Raw genomic sequence first — 19,665 nt, forward strand, 5'->3', positions numbered from 1 at the left:
CACATCTCCTGCCTCACTTCAAAGTTGAGAAAATTTAATAGCAAGCGAGTTTTCATGACTACTTTTATTTACTTGCCTGCTATTTTCTTAACCCTACAAAAGCCTAATAATATAGTCGCCTAGTATAATATGATATAGCATACTATATAATTATGATATATTGGAAAACATGTATTCTTAACTTGAGTGGGGTCCCCTTTCCACAGATCTGACCTATGACTTTACATGGAGATTAAGTTTAATACCATTGCAGAAAATTATTGGCAAAGCAGTAATATGTTCCCGGAGACAAGCAGATTGTGGACAGGAAAGTTACACAAGAATAACTTTAATATATTTTCATTAATAAAAAGTTAAAAGTTAAGTTTGGCTTTAACTTTTCAGAATTGTAAATAGACATCAATCATTTTGACATTTTTAAAATACAACCAATTATGAAAAAGTATAGCCAGTAAAGTAGGAATAACCAAATATATAGGCCCCTGACCAACACCTGATTGAGTTTGAGAGCACCTGAAGTAACAGGTTTTGAGGTAATGATAATTCCTTTTCCAAATCCTCGCCCCTTTACCGAAATAATTCTGTTTTTTTACAAAGTTCTTTACACTGGAATTCCCTTATAGGCCTATTTTTCTGAAGATTACTTATTCCTAAAGCCAAATTGCCATCTGTGGATTGCATTAAAATTACAACAAATACCATATCAAATAATAACCGATCATACCTCAAAATGCCAATTCTGATTTTACACACGAAATTCATTGTTGATTTAAAGCAGACTGCCTGACTCCAAACAGCTCATACTTCTCCATTTCTGCCCGGGATATCGCTTTGTAACGGCTCTTGCATGCCATCCATCTAAACCTAAAGCCAAAATTCCTGACATATTCTTCTAGCTTCCAATACGAAAAACTGCTGCTTACCCTCACCCTCCATGATCGCATTTGAAAGCTATTGTTTTAGCTGTGAAAGTTTTCCTTGGAATCGCATCTTGAGTGTGCATAACTTATCCCAAATTCCCCTTAATCCCGCGCGTCAAACTTCATTAGCGCATTTGATTTATCTCCCGGAGTTGTGCAGCAGACCACATGTTGCACGCGTACTCTTCGTGTAATGGTCTTATTAAAGGGGAGGTACGCGCGCCAAGGAAACTGGCCGGAGTTCTTGATAGCCAAAAATTAGCTTTGAATGAAATCAGAGTGCATTAAGGAACCTATTAGTCCTTGTCATGTTCTTGTGGGTAGTACAATAAACAGCAGTAATGCGCAGTAATAGCAACCATCGGGGCTGCAATCATGCTAACGCTAACAATTGGATTTCCTATTGGCCCACATCAGAGCGGATCCACTGTTGATTTAGGTGTGTTTAATCTGTCCATTATGGAAGTTGTGAAGTGAGGCTGGGGCGCTTTGAACATAGTTGGGTCTTTTAGCACGTGGCTGGCCAAAAACTCAGCTAATAGGGTGGTAAATCTTTAAAATGTACGTAACATTGACCATGGGTTTCAGAATGATGAGAAATTAGGACTGTAGGACTGTTACTATAGCAATTAACAGTTCAAAACTAAATATTATAAATAGCGGAAAGTCCTCAAAATGTCACCCATAACAGAAAGCTGAAATATTTAGCTCGGTTGGGACAGAAGATGATGCCACTTGCAGATCTTTTTCAATATATATATATATATTTTATTTGATTTTATTTTACTATTATTTATAGCTGTGTTATTTATAGTTCTATTATTTATTTATTTTTATTTATTTATTTTTATTTATTTTTTTATTAATTATTTTACAGCTTGCAATTTCTGGAACATGTTGATTTTTATGATTTTTGTTGTACCTTTCTATCAGTTGGACATACATTTTTGAGTCCTGCATATAAAAGAAAAAGAAGACATTTTGGATCATGTACTCCAAATTATTTAAGGTTAGTAGGAAATGTGCCCTCTGCATTTGACCCAACCTGTCAGGAGCCATATTAAGATCTTTGCTGGAGGATTTTTACTAACTGCGTATGTTTTGTTTACATTTGCAGCCTATGTTAAAGTGGTTATGTGATACGCAGTGTTAAAATGTGAGTCCAACACAAACTATCACTAGAGTTGGAATGTGGCGTAGAACTGTCACTACTATGCACACAGTGACACTTTACAACAGCACTAAATGATAAGCATGTGTGTGCATTAAGTAGCGGCATTTAGTGACAAAACAGTGATTTACAAAGTAGATGTCAAAAGTTTACCACACTGTAATGTTTTAATCTAGTGACACATTTGGCTCACTCGTGCTCTGGAGTTGTGTTGATAATGTCACAGTAAGAGCCAAAGGGAAAATGTTGTTAAACCCTAGAAGTATGTTAAATATAGAGATACAACGTCATTTTGCGGTAAGTAGCAATTGTTTCATTATATTTTTACGATTCAGTCTATTTGCATGACATAAATGGTAAAAAGTTGCATTTTTATATGGCGCTTTTCCACCTTCAAGACTCTCGAAAAGCTTTACACCAAGGAACCACTCACCCATTCACACACACATTCATACATCAGTGTGCGCAGATAATGGGGGCGAGGTGGGTTAAGTGTCTTGCTCAAGGAGACAACAACAGCATTTACCTGTGGGAGCTGGAATTGCACCGCCGATAATGTTTAAACAGAGAGTGGGAAACATAAATTGCAACTTTTACCTCCACAATTGGCCACCTCTAGCCTAGCCTTAGATTTAATTCATAAAGAGCAAGTAGTTTATTAAGGAATAGTAACTACTTATTTAAAGGGTTAGGATGGTGGTTTAGGGTTAAGCTAATAAGTACTTACTAAGCATGAATCGTTCTTGAAAAAATTATTTGGTTGTGCTTTATTAAGGCAAATTAAGGTGGTAATTATAAAGTGTCTTCATAATTGCTGTAACTACACAAACTGGTTTGCTCATGTTCAAAGCTCCATAATCATTTGTCTTGATCCTCCTTCCTTGCTCTCATTACGCCAGCTGTACACCTCTGTGCTGCTGCGTCCCTGGCTAAAGCTGGGTTAAATCATATCTCTGGTTATTAAGTCAAAAAAATGGGATTATTTCCGATTTAGAATATTGTGATAGGGTGCATTTACTTTATTTGGTCCTAAATTGAGCTAATTTTATACTCAATGTGGACCTGGTTTGGTCCTGTTCGAGTCTAGTCTAGGTTTAGTTCTGGCCTAGCAGGTTTAGTTTTGAGTTTAATCCCAGTTTTTATTTTTTTGAATGTGCACGTGTGAACTCACCCATAAATATGTGTGCACAACAGTTGATTTTCCTCTCAGTTGCAAGGGAAGACAAACAGAGATCGTGGCTAATCGTAATCGTGGCTAAATCCTATAGCAGCTGCAGACAAGTGAAGCAGAACTTAACTGAAATAACCCAAGATAAGCAAGTACAAATATTATACATATATATATAGAACAAATATAAAGAAAACATTACAAAACCTAAGGTCAATTATGTCGTTATCGCAAATGTTCTCTTTTATATTGTGGTAAAAACTATCTGACCATGTCGCCCTGCCCTGCCCTACCCCTGGTGGACTCAACCACTCCTTTCCAAACCAGAGAGCGAACCACAGCTCCTCTCCCTTCACCACTGGGCGCACACGTAGACACCCTATCTTCAGCCTTGGTGCATTCCTCCGCCTGCTCCCCGGGTTCAAATAAACGCCAGCGCTGAACCATATTGCGCCCTCCCTCCTCTCCCCACATCCTATTATTCACAGCCGCGTAATTGGTAGTCAATTTGAGCTCCCCCTTTGCCTATTGTGGGCACATTTTGCTCTGACAGAGTGCGGAAGATTAATGGCTACGAGCAGCCGAGGGAGGCCTGGCGCGGCAAGCATGAACGCCCTAAATTCATTACACCAATTTCCCCCTGTCCTGCTCTCCCCGGCGCACAGCCACAAGAGAGGAGAGAGGACCAAAGTGTGAATGAAAAGGCAGAAAGCACACAGCAGTCAGATGGTGCTTGACGGCGTATAGGAGAGGGAAACAAAAGATTAGAGAGGCTGAGGCGAAAGGGCCACTTCAGGGGTTGGGGAGTCTAGTAGCGACTGGCAAGGAAAAGAGAAATACTATACAAGATGTCAATTAGGTTTTATTTATAGTAGAGGAATAGGTATATTTCTGTAAAGCACAAACAAAAGACGTACATAGAATGAAAAATGGATGCGGAACAGGCGAAAATATTAAACCGGATGTACATGTTTTTTGTTTTTTTTCCATGTAATGAGTAAAATTAGTTTTACAGCAGCTCTCAGGGGCAAAATGAGACCGTTGTGCGTTGTCTGCCTCTTTTTATATAACGTTGTATCCTCCCGAACCAGGAAGAAAGGCTAGTGCGATGTTAGCAAACTGGTTGTTTTGATGTTTTTAGCAGCATTACCATGATGGAAAACTTTGCTCTGGTCTCTCAAAGTTTGGAAAAGTGCTTATAAACTCATTACGGTGAATAATTAGGATGCTCGGAAATGCAGTAATATGATGAGGAATAAACTGCTGCAAAACAATTTAAAATCAAGTCGTTATTTTCGATGCTTTTTCAAAATTGTGTATAATTGAAAAGAAACCTCAACCCATAAGCATCACCCATATCGCAAAAAAATTAACATGGGTAAATAATACATGTTTTGGGGATTTTTTGCATATTGATTTTATATTTTACCTTTCACTTCGACACAGACCAATGGTGAAACTGTGAGACTCCAGCAGCAGACAGGCCTGGCTCCTAAGGTCCTGTCTACAATGGAGCCTGTCAGTCATAGCCGTCTGACCCCAGCTGCCCCACTGCTCACTATATCAACATGCACTTGGTTACTACTCTCCGGTGACTTGATGCAGTACCACCAATAGACTACATTCAAATACAAACACTATGACACCACCACCATTATAATTCATTTAAGTGAACGTTTTGTATAAAATCAACTGTCATTGGTCCCTAATCGTAAGCCTACTCATGTTTGTATTTTGATTTTTGATTTTGATTCATGCATGTTTGAGTAATTCTATATTGTCTTGCTCTCAAATGTATGTTTTAACTTACCTCCTAGCTCCGCCCACTTCTCTGGGTCATGCATGCAGTGTTAAAAATGTCTTGTCGGCATTTTTCAACACTAAATAAGCTAAATGAAATGTTTTTATTGCTCACGAACCAGGAAACTAATATCAGTGTGCCGTTAGCATGCTAGTTGTTGTTGGTATTACCCTAGGGTGATACATAAGCTGGGACATACTCGGGTTGGGATGGTTGGTATGAATAAAACTGAAATGAGTGCGTAGCATTGTCCATTCTCAACTCACTTGTGGGTGCTTTTTTTTTTTTTTTTTTTTCAAGCACCATTTTCTGTATTTTAGTGAAACAAATGACAATGTATTCCCTTTTTTTTACCATTGGCAGGTATCAAATTGATCAAAAATAAGGACATCTGGGACATTTCTTGAATAAATCTATGACAAATCACTGGTTTTGGGTAAATCTACTGGGACATGGGACGAAGGGCTTAAAACTGGGACTGTCCTTGGTGAATAAAGATGTCTGGTCACACTATATTACCCATTACCCTAACTCAGTTTTGACCTCTGAAAATTGTGAAAAACGGGATTCAACTTATTCAGGAAGTTGCCTCGGGCGCTGCCATCATCATTTGAGTTGGATTATTACGCAGCAAATAAGTTCTATATGTACTACAAAGCTGTTTTAAAGCTAAATTTGTACATTCTTGACTTGTTGCTGCACATAAACATTGGAAATTTGACACAAATCAACCTATTTTATATAATATCTTAGCAGCAAAACCTTTCCAAAATTCTTCATTGAAAGGAACGGGATTTCCACCTAGCACAAAGCATTTACGGAAAAAGTGGCTGGGGCGGAATAAGTTGAGTAAACTCGGTGAAAAGTGAGGAATAAGTGAGTTTTTAAGAGAGTCAAATCTGGTAACCTACAGCTACTTACGCACACTAGTCTATGAAAGGAAGGGAGTGCTGAGAATTTGATACAAGTCCTGTGTGGACATTGCACAGCGGGTCAGTTGCAGCCTTTGATGGTGGCTGCAGTTTCCATCGGGCAACTCTCTCTCTATAACCCTGGACTGAATTTGCTTGTCCAAGCCTTTAAAGATTTTGGCAGATTAACACAGCAACAGTGCGGTGTGGTTTGGTGTACCGTGTAATTTATGTACCAGCTCCAACTCTTGGGTCTCCACTCCGCACCTGTTCTCAGCCCACATTAAGCGCACTTTCCATGCTTTGGTGAGATCGTGTCAGCAGAGTGGGGTATACAGGTCAGGCCTTCAAAAACTGTGAACTGTGGTTTTATGTCACTCCCATTCGGACCTGAACAAGAAAGGGAGAAGTTAGAGGGGTGGGTAGAGGTTTTAGGGACACTTCCAGGCCAAGTTGTAAATCAGAGAGATTGAGATGGATTCATTGATAGAGAAAAACATAAAAGAACTCTATGGGGTAATGTGGACAAGGTGTGCTGTCTGTCCCCTCGTTCACACCAACTAGAGGGATGTGGAACGTCTATTCAGAGCAAGCTTTTGTAAAGAAGGAGAACAGTTGAATTGAATGGTTAGCCCTATGCTCTTGTTCAATGCTACTTCTCTAGATCATCTAAAGTTCAGGGTCAACATTAGCCAACTTTGCATAATCTGTGTAATTTTGTACCCTTCTGGTGGTAACGGTGGTCATGACTTGTGCCAATGTCCACCAGTATGGCATTAAACATCTATTTATCTAAAGACAAGCAGGAAGCATCTATAGGCAAAGTTGCTGGCTCAGTCCGATCTCAGTAAGAATGCATGTTTTTCAAGGTATATATTGACCAGAAAAGGGGATAAACAAAAACATAACACAAAAGTTACATTGTACACCTTTAAAATGATTCACAAAATTTAAATCTTCAAATCCTGGTCATGGAATACTGAGAATACTGAGCATGAGGGGAAAAAAGCTATCCATAATTGAAACTCGCATATTTACATATTTATAAGTAATAGAGAAATACAATTTCTGTGCTATGCCAGCCCCACACTGGCAGCTCTGTCCTTGTGATCTTGGCCTGTGTCATCAGAGGTATAATACTCCCTCCATCATCGAAAGTATAATATTCCCTTTCGATGGAAAAATAGCCAGACTGGACTGGACTAGACTGGAATGGACAACACTATCACAATGTCTTGAGGATTTATGTTTGCAGGTCCTGTACTGATGGTAAATAAACGTCTCCTACATTAAAACTTCAGTCTCATGCCTCTTCTTCCAACTCTACTACAATTTACTACTACTACTTCAATTTATTATAGAAGTACTGGCCTTGCCAGGAAGACAAATTCTCCTGATTTCTGTAAGTTCACAAACTCTTGAGAATCCGTCTTGAGCAGCCCCCAGTGGTGCGGAAACTGACAATCACAGGGCAGCAGTGTGGTTTGTGTGAAAGCTGGCACAAACCAAAACAAACATGGCGACGGAGACAGAACAGTACTTTGGCCTGCTTTAATAGAAATATGGACTATTTTGTTTTTGAAAAATGTGCAGGGGGAAGCTTTGTGCATTTGTGGAAGGGTAAGATGTCTGTGCTTTCTCTCAACTGGATTTAACTAAATGTAACTTTTTCAGCTTGTTCACTTATGGTGCGTCGGCCAATCAATGTGAAGTATTTGTTTGAATACTTCGATAATTGGTTCCGAACGCTTTCCGTGAGAGTCATCCCAGACTGATATGTAGAACTCTATTCAGAGGACTACACATTAGTCTGGTTAGAAAATAAGCATTATCTACAAAGAACTTTCATCATTGCTCATTTATTAGACATTACTACAAAAAAAAAAAAAGTTAAGTTTATTTTCAGACCTTACCAAAACTGTTGTACTGAATATGGGTGACTTACCTCACATGTTTCATGTTAGGGTCTTCCTGTGGCTGGGAAGAGTGTTGGATGGGAAACCCTGTGAGTCAGGGGTGTCAGTGCTGAAGTTTATTACAGGGCAACGGGCCAGAAAGTCGCTGGGTGCCGAGATGGGTAACAGCAAGTGTTCATAAAGATGTCACGAGAAAACTTCAGGAGACACCAAGTCTCAATTTGAGCCAAGACGCTGCCAGCCAGATGTGCTAGCATGAAGGAGCAGCTGGATCGCAACCTGCCCCAACTCCACGCCAAATGTGCAGCTAACAGCCACGGCCCAGCAGTGCTTTTGAAGTGAGTGCCAAGATACGTCTAAATTCTTAACGACTGGTAATTTATGACAGCATGGTCCAGCACAGCTCCAGAGGTCGAAGGCTTGTCCACTCGTATGTCTCTGTTCTCTCATAGCTCTCTCCCTTCACTACTGCATGTCCTGTGTCTTTTGTTTATTTCTGCACCTGTTTAACACCTTGACTCTCTTTATGACCTTGGTTAGACTGCTGTTAAGTGTTTCATGTTACTATAGAGTTTTTGTGGGCTTGCAGCTGGCTGTGCAAAAAAGAGTAGGTCCCAGTGGACATCTCTATTTTGCCATGACTGCAAAATAGTTAGTGTGCCGCAGCAAAAAACTGCATAGGAATTTTGACATTAAACTTTAAACAAGCAGGTGATGCCACCAGGTCAAGGTACAGAGAAGCAACTACCTGCAATTGAATAAATGCAAGATAGATACATTAAATACAACACAGCAAACACAACACCAAGCAATAACATTTCCAGAAAAGTTGCTATGAGGTGAGAGTGCTAGTCAGTACTTAAAAATGCAATAAGGAAGAAGGTTCCAGGTTCGATTCCCAGGCCACCCGACCTTTTATGTGTAGAGGTTGCATGTTCCTCCCTGTGGGCAATCCGGTTTCTCCCATCAACCAAAAACATGCACAATAGGTAAAATCCTCCAGCTATGGCAGACCGGATCAAGTCTCAAGATTTGGATTTGGTGCTCTTGACCAGCGGCCCCAGAGGCACTGAAAGAGGTCAAATGAGGTCAAATTTCTATAACGTGTACCTTAACCTCACAAATGAACTATCTTGGAGTTTTGGAGATTTTCATTGCACTTCGGAAAGCAAGAAAGCACATGCTGTTTAGGCTTTAGCAGGCCTAATACAGCACAGCTCTTTGTGAGTAATGATTAAAGCGGTTGAGAATGGCAACAACAAAGTCTTTCTGCTAATTCCAATTTGACAACGTGCTCAATTCTGCTCATTTGAAAGTTGGATTAGCCCACTTTGAAATGCGATAGTGTTTGGGATTATTAGCTTGTACATTTCTGTTCGTGTGCTGGTGAATGTTTTCAAATGTTCCCTTTGCTCTGTGCCTTAAAAATGTTGCTTTTGTTGACGTTAAGTGAAAGTAATGTTTGACCTCAAAATGACTTAGGCCAAGACCAGATGGGAAGATGAATTAATAAAAAAAAAAGAATATCCGAGCCTTGTGAAAAGACACATATGGAAACTAAAAATTCCAAGGGGATTCCCGGCGTCTTTATCCGAAACAAGTGTTCAACCACAACATCTGACAGTGACGACTACGGCATTATGCAAGCAAATTAGTGCCCGTAAAACGATTATGCTCACTTAACCCATCTGTCTTCTGTCAAATCTTCCAGGCTCGTTCAAACGTTCAAAGAAAGTTGGAAAAAATATATCAAAGTTGTATTGGGCACAGAGATTTACAACCATGCTGAAAGGTTTCCACTGCAAGAAATAGTAGCGACTGAAGATGGTGGAGGCGTCTGGGGAAGGGGAAGGCGCGGTGGCTCGAAGTGGCTTAACGATTCTTGTTATCAGATCTAAATAAATCAGTAGAAATCCCACTTAAGAGAAGCCGTAGCGTATTTCACTTGTCAGCTGGTATTGATATCCATAGGCCGTTTGGACTGCCTGGAGTTTTATGTTCAAACAGTCATGATGCTTCAATTTGTTTGGATAGAACGCTTGATATGGTGCAGGTGCGGAAAGTTTGAAAGATATGTCTGTGCTTTATAGAAAAAGAGCCCCTTATGGTAAAATATGTGTTCTTGTAGTTAAATGTGAACTATATAACTTTCCTGCTTGTATCTATGGTTGTTATTTTGCCTGGAATGTTCCACAATTTACACTATGTTAATAAAAGGCTTGTAGACGGAAGTGAGCGGTTAACATGCTAGTGGTTGTTAGCATTAATATGACGGTAAAACTTCGCTCTGGCGTCTGAAAGTCATGAAAAACACGTATAAACCCACCACAGTGAATAATTAAGATCCTCAGAGGACATAAGGTAAATGAGGAATAACTTTGGACCACTGCAAACCATTAAATTAACTAGTTATTTTGTCACGTTTATTAGGTAACTTTAAATGCCTTTAGATGTAGCTATCATACAATTATTCAATAACAGTAAAAAACCTGCATTCTTACTGTGAGCAACCTCGAATTTCCGCCGATCTGACCTGTAACTGGGTGTCACCTGCTTGCCTGCATGGAGATAGATACGTTTAATATCATAACATTCCATTAAAAGACAAGCACTTCGGAGGACAATGCACCAGAAATGTTACCACACATTTAATAAGTTAACAAAATTGTGCAATAAGGCTAAGTGTGCAGTGCTTGAAACAATATGCTAATAGTTGAAGGCAGGTGTTTTGAAGCTGGAAATGGATCTGAGGCTTTTAACATCGGAAGGGTCGTGTTGAGTGCTTTTGTTGCCTCGATAATAAGCCTTTTGAAGATGTCATAATAATCAGCGGGGGGAAAGTATGAAAATCAAATCAGCAAATCTAATCTTGATTATCCATTAGCTTCCTGATTTGGTTTGGAAATGAGCCGCTTGTGATAAACGAATGAGGAGGTTGAGTCACTGTTAACATAATGTTATTAATATGGTCAGAGATCAAATAGACTTCTACTGATTATATAAACCACCTTTTTACTTTGAAACTTCCCTTTCCACACCAATGCTGTGATGTGCTTCAGTCCATATTTCTTTCTTTTTTCCTCTTAAGTAGCCATGTTTCTTTTGATACAGACCTCCCATGCAATGTTCCCTCTAATTTTTCACGAGTCTGAGCAAACACACAAACTCCCTGAGCGGTCCCATGGACCACTGTGAGCAACATCAGACGTGTGCACTGTGGTCATGTTGGCATCGCATCCATCCAAGTTAAATGGTTTATTAAAAGAATCAAATTACCACATTTACATTTCTGTTATAAGACTTTTAATTAAGTGCTTTAGTCCACTTATACAATGAAAATGACAAAAATCTTGCTCATGACCTGTGTAGTATGTTAATGCTATTGGAAGTATAAATATTTCATTTTAACTATGGCAAAACATGAGCTTCCAACCAAACCAAGACAACTGTAAACTCCAATGTTGAAAACACAATTAACATTTTTATGATAAAGCTCTGACTTGTATTATGAGTATAAGCCATTGTGTGAAGCTTTGTGCACTGAGTGAGATTGTCCTACTGTGTCTGGGAGACAGTCCGTTAACTCTTTTTCAGTATATGACACCATCATTTGATTTTTACAACTCATAAACTAGTGACAGTCAATGACCAACACACACTGAGAGGAATCTGTATCTGCACAGCTGCTCTATTACTGTACATTTACATATCATATCAAAACACAATATATAATGTGTATTTGTACATAAAATATAGTCAAAATAAGTGGTATGGGTCAAAATAAATATATATTTACAAACCACACACTGCAAACTGTGAACAAACACACACACACACACACACACACTTCAAACTGTAAACAAACACGCAGTGGAAACTAAGAACACACTGTACATGATTGTGCAATAAGGCTAAGTGTGCAGTACATTTTGCTACAGTGGCTCAGTGGTTAGAGGTTGGAGGATCGAGTCCAGCTCGGACCAACTTCTGTCATTGTGTCCTTAGGCACGACACTTCGCCCAAGTGGTGGGGGCGCAGATTGGCATTAGCTAATGCTAATGATTACACATGATATATTTGACCCACAATTAAGTTAATAGCAGAATAAACCACACTTACCGATCAGGAACAGCATCCAGTCCATCAGCACATAAGGTCCTCTGCTCCTCAGTCCATCATGAGATCTTTACTCGGTTCCACGAGCCGCTCCGGGTCCAAGATGCCTCTAGTTTAACTCGTACAAACATCCACAGTGTCCTCGGTCGCGTACTTCCTTTGTTTTGTCCGTTTCATCATGCTTTAAAACGCAAAACTGCTACAAAACAGTGCGTAACAGTGCGCCCGAGTGCGGGACGTCGGAACGTTCAGGGGTTAAACACTTAGCATCATTAGCATCATTAGCATCATTAGCATCATTAGCGAGTCTTCACTCCACGTCGGCCACATTGGCTAAAACATGAGGGCGCCTGTCCATGACGTGGATAAGCTGCTCAAATACGTATGTGAATCACATAATTGGCTGGAGCAGCTCGTCACCGGTCACACTCACTGACTCACATTGAAAAATAGCGCAGAATTAATTGTTGTGTGTTTATTTTATTTTCAATTCCGGTTCAAGATTTTCTGTGCGCGGAGACCTTGTCAGCAGTGCGCACGCGCGCAGTTTAGAGGGAACAGTGCTCCCATGTCCCTGATTGGCTAATCCAGTCCTGTCAGTCACTCCCATCTGAACTCTGAGATGCACAAAGGACCAGACTCGTATCTTTATATATCGGAGAAGTGTGTATTCTGGATCCTTGACAAGTTATATGGTGTCAGGACAACTGACCATTCAAATGTGATGATACTTTGTTTTTTTTAAAGTGCTGCAGCAGCGGTCTTGTCATCCTCCCGAAAGCCATAAATACACTGGAGGTTATTTTACAGGCTTCAAATGGGGGTGAGGGGTGCACCATTTCTGCTTAGGGCATCCAAATATCTAGCAGTGTCCCTAGCAGTTTGCTCATTTTAAGGTGCATAACTGATTGATGCACCTTAAAATGAGCATGAACGATGTTTTGTGTTCTCTTTTTAAATTTTTTCTTTGCACATCCGAATCCGAATCCATGGACAATGCTTGAATATTCAGTTTTCACACACAGATTCTAACAATTTGACCTTGAGTATTTAGTCGTGCCATTGAGCTGTCATGAGCTTTGTTATAGCAGGTCCAGAATGTCTTTAAAGACTTGTTTGTTTGCGCTTTCTATTTCTATATTACGTTTCCACATTCCTTACATAACACATGACACTTACACTCGTCTTACTTGTCGCGTTCTTTCACGCTCCATAGAAGAGGGATGACATCTTCTTTTTGTCAGTTCATTATGAGTGCTAATTGCGTTTGCTAACGTTTTGCACGACGTCAAATTGAAATGTATTTTGAAATGCCAGTAATACATTAGTTATACTTTTTATGAGTCAAAACAAAATTCTTATAGTAAAATATTATCTTACAAAACTCTATTGACCAGTGAAGCACAAAACATAATTATATAGCTAATTAGAGAAATGCCACGCAGTTTTGAACACAAATTACTTAAAGTGGTTGTATTCGGTTTTGTATTTCATTTAATAAAGTAAGATTTTATTTGTCCCAGTGCGGTTATACTGTAAAAGCATGGTCAAAATGTGGACTGCTGTGTGCTGTTTGCATATTGTTATAGAGTGTTTTTTATTGTTTGTGAATCAGGAAGTAATAATGGTGTACTATTAGCATGCTAGTTGTTCTTAGCATTACTGTGATGACAAAACTCTGCTATGGTCCTGAAAATTGTTAAAAGTATTGGTGAAAAACACAATGCCATGAATAATTAAAACACTATGCTCAGTTCTCGTTTACAATTTTAAAGACAGTAAACTATAAACTAATAAACTGTACCTGTAATTCTTCAAACTTATATCACCTAAATCTAAACACTGCTTTAACTGGATACTCTTTGCAATATCTAAAATAAATTATATGTAGTTGAGAATTAAAGGTATTATGCGCTTTTCTGTTTAGGTCGGTCAGTTTGCCACATTTGCACCTCAAGCGATTCATATAAATGCACTTTTCAGGCCATTTCAGCTATGAGTGCACCCCTATTTCACCACAGCAGCACAATTAGCATACTCCTTATATTCCAAAACAATTAATTTGGTCTTCTTTACTTCAAATTACTTTTTGTTTTTCCATCTAACTGGCCATTTTTTTATTTACCTTGACATATTTCGAATAATGGCTGTAGAAATTGTCAGAAGAGTCACGCAACGTTGCATACATGTGTCTTGCTGTCAGATTCACAGTCTTTGGCACGGTCTTCTTTCCAGGAGTGAAAGGACAGCAGTGCCCCTCTGCAGTCCGACTTCTTCAGAGTAGTATCTCAAGTGTGGGAAAGCAAGAACGCCCCCTCGTCTCGGTTTACTGTAGAGGGCGTTCTTGCTTGTTGCTTTCCCACACTTGGGATATAGACTGCAGAGGGTGCTGTTGTCCTTTCTCTCCCGGAACGAAGATGGCGCTAAGACTGTGTAAATCAGCTGGCAAAACACGTCACAGCAACATTACGTGACTCTTCTGATTATGACCACAGACAGTAGTCAAAACATGTCAAGGTAAATAAATAAAAAATGTTACATGAAAACAAAACAGTTTATCATACTCCTCAGCCTCTCAATTTCTTTCTCTTCACCAACAGTATCTAGGCCTTGGAGAAATGTTGCACCTGCCAAATTTATCATGTGTATCAGATCACTGAATTTTTGACCTTTTGGGATTTAAGTGAATCTTGTTAGGTTATTGCAACCACACTTGGCATGCAGGGTAAGGAATATAGTATTACTCGTACCATTTTCACTCTAGCTGAGAACAAGCGGTCAAGTTTATCCCAGAACTGAACGTTGATCTCTATATTGTAAGGGAAATCCTGCCTTAGCGTACACAGTGAATGACAGCATGTTGTTATGTTAGGACATATTTGGGTTGGATCAGGGGTACACGGGTGCTGCCTCCCATGCCCCATGCCTCTCCCAGCAGGGGCTTCCTGGATGGCACTGCGCCCCATATGGCACATCACTCAAGCGGGCCTGGGGCTTTTCAAAGAGCCCCTGCAGCAACCCGACGCTGGGCTGTCTCCATGGGGGTCAGCGGGCGTCTGGGCAGAGAGGCCCCACCTGAGCCAGCCTCGTCCATGTTTAGCGCTGGGGTCGTCCTGGTCTGCTAACAGGCCAAGACCGTGACCTTGGGAGGTGAACAAACAAACCAGGAGACAGTAAGCTGACTAACCAGACATTTACTTATGACTGTAAATGTCATTCCAAAAATGCAATTGCTTTCTGGATTGACATCAGTAGGGATTATATGGACTATGTGGGGATTATATGGACTATGTACTATTGACGGTATGCTAGTATCAAAGTTGGTATTGCTCATTTGTATTTATATTTGTTTAATTTAAGAGATGAAAAATTGGGTCATGGCAATTCATTAAATAACAATTCAACACAAAACATTGTATCTTTTGAATGAGTCCTCAAGTGGCATCCATAAAAGGAAAAAGTAATGTGACTCAAGCTAACAATTTACACATCCATGAGCACATTCTTATTATTGTAAAAGTAATATTATTTTCAGAAACAGCAGAGAGTTAAAGTTAGATGACAGCTTGTATGAAGCCCTTGAGCAAATGTTGGGAACAGAAATTTAACTGTCAACTAGCTGTTAACAATCAAAGATATATTTTTTGTGCATTAATAGCGATCTTGTTGAGCCATGTAGACTAGAGTTAAAATTTACACACATTTAAATGAGAAACCCTTTTTAAAAATATTAGATCCATAGGAGTTATTATGGCATATTATGGTTTCGCAGTTTATACTAATGTTAGTGTCAGTCAAATCAATATTTAAACACTTTTCATGAAAACATTTGGTAACCTGGAAACCTCACACCAATTTACCGTGGTCTGTTTTTCCATTTCACTTTTACGCGTGATCCTTTTTTCTGGGCTATAAAGGTCAGCGGACGAACCGTGTGTAGAATGTGCGTCAGGAAGAGAGAGAGAGAGTAGATTTGGTTTCTCAGAATGGCGTTTATGAGTCGGCGACATTTCTCTACAGCGACAAAACCTCACATCTGCAGAGTCAGCTGTTAGAGTCATTCACCAACAGAATACCAGAGCGACCTTGAGTTAGCACTGAACCGGAGACGCTAATGGGGAAACTCAGCTAAGTTCAACCAGAGAACGACGATTTCTCTAAGCAAAACATTGGAATGGTCATTTGCAAATAATATGCATTTAAACGTAAAATGTTTATGATTTGACGTCTGATGATATTTGATGGATTCATAGATAAGAGTTTCGCAGACTTTCCCCATTTAACCAGGAATCAGAGCTAAATCATAAAGTGCCTGGATTTACAAGTTTAACATGGTTCACAGCAAATGTGTCCTTACTCAGATGTCTGGCTCAATAGCACGTATGGAATAAAAACTTGCAGATTTGACTGCGTGCCAAGACTGGTTGTAACATCTTTAGTAGAAAATCGGCCATACATAAAAAATGACGACAGCCACCTGTATTCCTCAAGTGTGCTGTGTTTCAATGGGCAACTGTCACAACTGTAACTGGATTTAGTAATTCAGTAATCCCCATAATTGTCACCTATTGGTCACTCATTCTGTATCTAGATTCCTTCTGGGTGCTCCAAAGGTACCATGAACTTAACACAAGCTCTGCTCTTCTAGGCAGGGTGTATTTCAACATTACAAAGTGATGGATGGCACTGCAAATTGTTTTTCCACTGTCACTGTAGGTTAGTATGACTGTGTTGTTGGTGTTGGTTCAAGGACACTTTTGCTTTAGTGTTACTGGCATCTGAATTTCTACCTTTGACGTCACAATCCAGGAAAAAATTTAAAGGGAATGATTTTGGAGGCTCAGCAAGGGGATCTTATAAATGATTGTGTTATTATTGTTAGTTGGAGGATATGTATGCTTTAGTGTTATTGGCCTTTGAATTTCTACCTTTGACGTCACAATCCAGGAAAAATTAAAAGGGAATGATTTTGGAGGCTCAGCAACAGGACCTTATAAACAAATTTAATGAAAGATACATGAGTTAAGTTAAATACAACTCTAGATACATTTTTGGTGAAAGAAAGATGGATAAAAGCTAAAAGGAAAAGTACATTTTGCATAATAAAGCTGATGTACTTAAATTAACTCATTTTGTCCTGCAGTGTAAAAGCAGCAGGTTACCAAAGGAGGACAGCAGCTGTTTCTCTGTGATTCTACTCCAGGCCAGCTGTCTATAACATGTTGTCATAGCTGCAAATATGAATGATATATACACCGATATGACATTTATTTAAATGTTACTGCACTCCTACTGCCCAAAGAACACTGGTGTGCCATAGGTATGAGGATTGCATTTGTTTTATTGCAATCCCTTTTGCTTTACTCATCTAAAAATAGTTATGTTCCGCACACTGTTATGAATCTGTTTGGGGAAGACTTCTAGCTGCAGGGTTCTTCTGTAGTGCCATCAACCTGACTTTTCTCAGTGAAGTGAATGTCCCCATTGGGATCAATAAACTATCCCATAATTGTAATGTATTCTGGAGGCTTTCCCACACAGACAAGCTTAGAAACAGTGTATCTTTACTGCTCCACAGCCTGGGTCCTTGTCAGCATTCCCGTTCTAGTTTCCTCTTTCAGCTGCCCAGTTTCTCAGCGAGCCTTCTTTTCGGCGACCATCATAGATCATGGAAATTGATTATGCTGTCACATCTCAAATCCCCTGCCCAGTGCTTGACCGCTCCGTGTGTGACTGTGGGTCGGTCAAGCCTGCTTAAGGGCTGGCCTCCTGCTTGGGTCATCACGGAGCTCCACACCATGGCAAATGTGAAGGGGATCGCTCACATCTGTGCAGAGGAATGAAGATGTCCAGCCCCTAGTATACCAGCCCCCTCTGCTCATCTCACGGGCGAGATTTGTTCAGTAGGCTTCTAGCACTTCAGCACCACCAGGCCCATGTCATCTGTCTTCATCACTGGGCTATGCTAACGGCTTCACTTCTGATCCATCACTGACTTCCAAGGAAAATTCTTGGACCGGTGGAAAGTGCCGAAGGAGGGCTTGAGGTTTAGAATAACTGTGGCTCGTCACTTAGAGTTAATGTATTTTTCCTCTATTTGAAGAGAATTATGTGTGTTTAATGAAAATAAAGCTTTCATAGAAGATTTGAAAATGTTAGCACTTATTTGAAACTTGACCAAGATCCTCCTTGGGATCTTGAGCCAGAATCCTGGTTAGGAGTCATTTGCCTGTTCATTGTGACCAAGAACACCCAGCCTCTAGACTGACTCCACCTTCCTGCTGGAACAATGTGGTTTCATATACTGGATTACAATTTGCTGTTAATATCTTTAAAATTATAATATGGTACAAAAGATTTGTACCATTACATTATAGCCCAAACCACATAGATTTTTCAAAGTGCAGATTCATCTAACCTGTCAGAACATGATAGTCTCTGCAAATATAAGTTGGTTTGTGTAATGTCTAGACAGTTTATGTTCTTGGTTTTGAGCATGGGCTGTGTAATGATGTTCACAGAGAGATATGCAAGTACTGACCTCTCCCTAAACAAGCTAGAAATATATGTATTAATTCACACTTGATATATTACTCCTGATGCTCAATAGCTCAACTTTTAATGTCAGTCTTGTGAACAGAGTCGCAAATCTATCTCTCCCACTAATGTAGTGAAGATTATTGGTAACACACATTACCTGATTTTTACGGTCTTAAAAATGTGAAAAACAGATTTTTATTTTAAATGTTTTTTAGTGGTATTCCTCACTTCCCTAACACAGTCCTAGCATATTCACTACACATAAGCAGAGTTTTGCCACCACAGTTATGCTAGCATACAGCTAGTATGTGAGTGGGCTTCCATCTCCACAGACCTGACTCTAGCCTTGAAGAGGGCCTCCTCCTGCTTGTTCCCATGGAAATGTTGTTCATTTGGCAATAATCTTCTACAGCATGGCATAAGACATGTCTATCTCCATGGAGAATGTTCCGGATTATGATTTTAACTTTCTATTTCCATGGAATTAAACTTTGCAAGAATAAAGATTTTAAAAATACATGCACGTTTAAGAAATCATTTTGACTTGTTCTGTCCACTGTCCTGGCCCGTTGATAGTTCAAAGCTCTCTTAGTGCACTTTATTGTCCGAGTATTTCATTTCAACTGCTCCTGAACCACTCTTTCCTTCCACTCTTTTCTCCAGCTCCCCTTAATGATTTCTGCAGATTGTTGTCCTTTTTTATTGTGTAGATAAATCTGCTGTAACAAGCTGAAAACACCCATAAATCTGGAGACGCGCTCGGGTTGCAGCCAGGACTTTAGGGGTCAGTGTTGCCATGGTGATGCATTGATGCTCCCAGGGGCGCGGGCTGGCTCCATAAAAGCGCTGAGTGCGTGTGACAGCGTTACTGTTGTTATTGCGAGCTCACCGTTAAAGTGTTGGGGAAGCAGAGAGTGAAGGCCCACTTAACCTCCTCCACAAAGGTCACCCTGAGGTTGTGAGCATGGAAGACTTAAGCTTGTTACTCTAATATACTTTTACCATACAGACATTTATTTAAGCACACCTTGGAAAGTCTTCAAAAAATGTCATTTTATTTCTTCCATTCAGTGCCCAGAAAACAGTAGGGGTTATGTTGGAGCGGAGTTCACGGTCTAGTGC

The sequence above is a fragment of the Periophthalmus magnuspinnatus genome, chromosome 10, assembly GCF_009829125.3.
Source record: "Periophthalmus magnuspinnatus isolate fPerMag1 chromosome 10, fPerMag1.2.pri, whole genome shotgun sequence".
Lineage (NCBI taxonomy): Eukaryota > Metazoa > Chordata > Actinopteri > Gobiiformes > Gobiidae > Periophthalmus > Periophthalmus magnuspinnatus.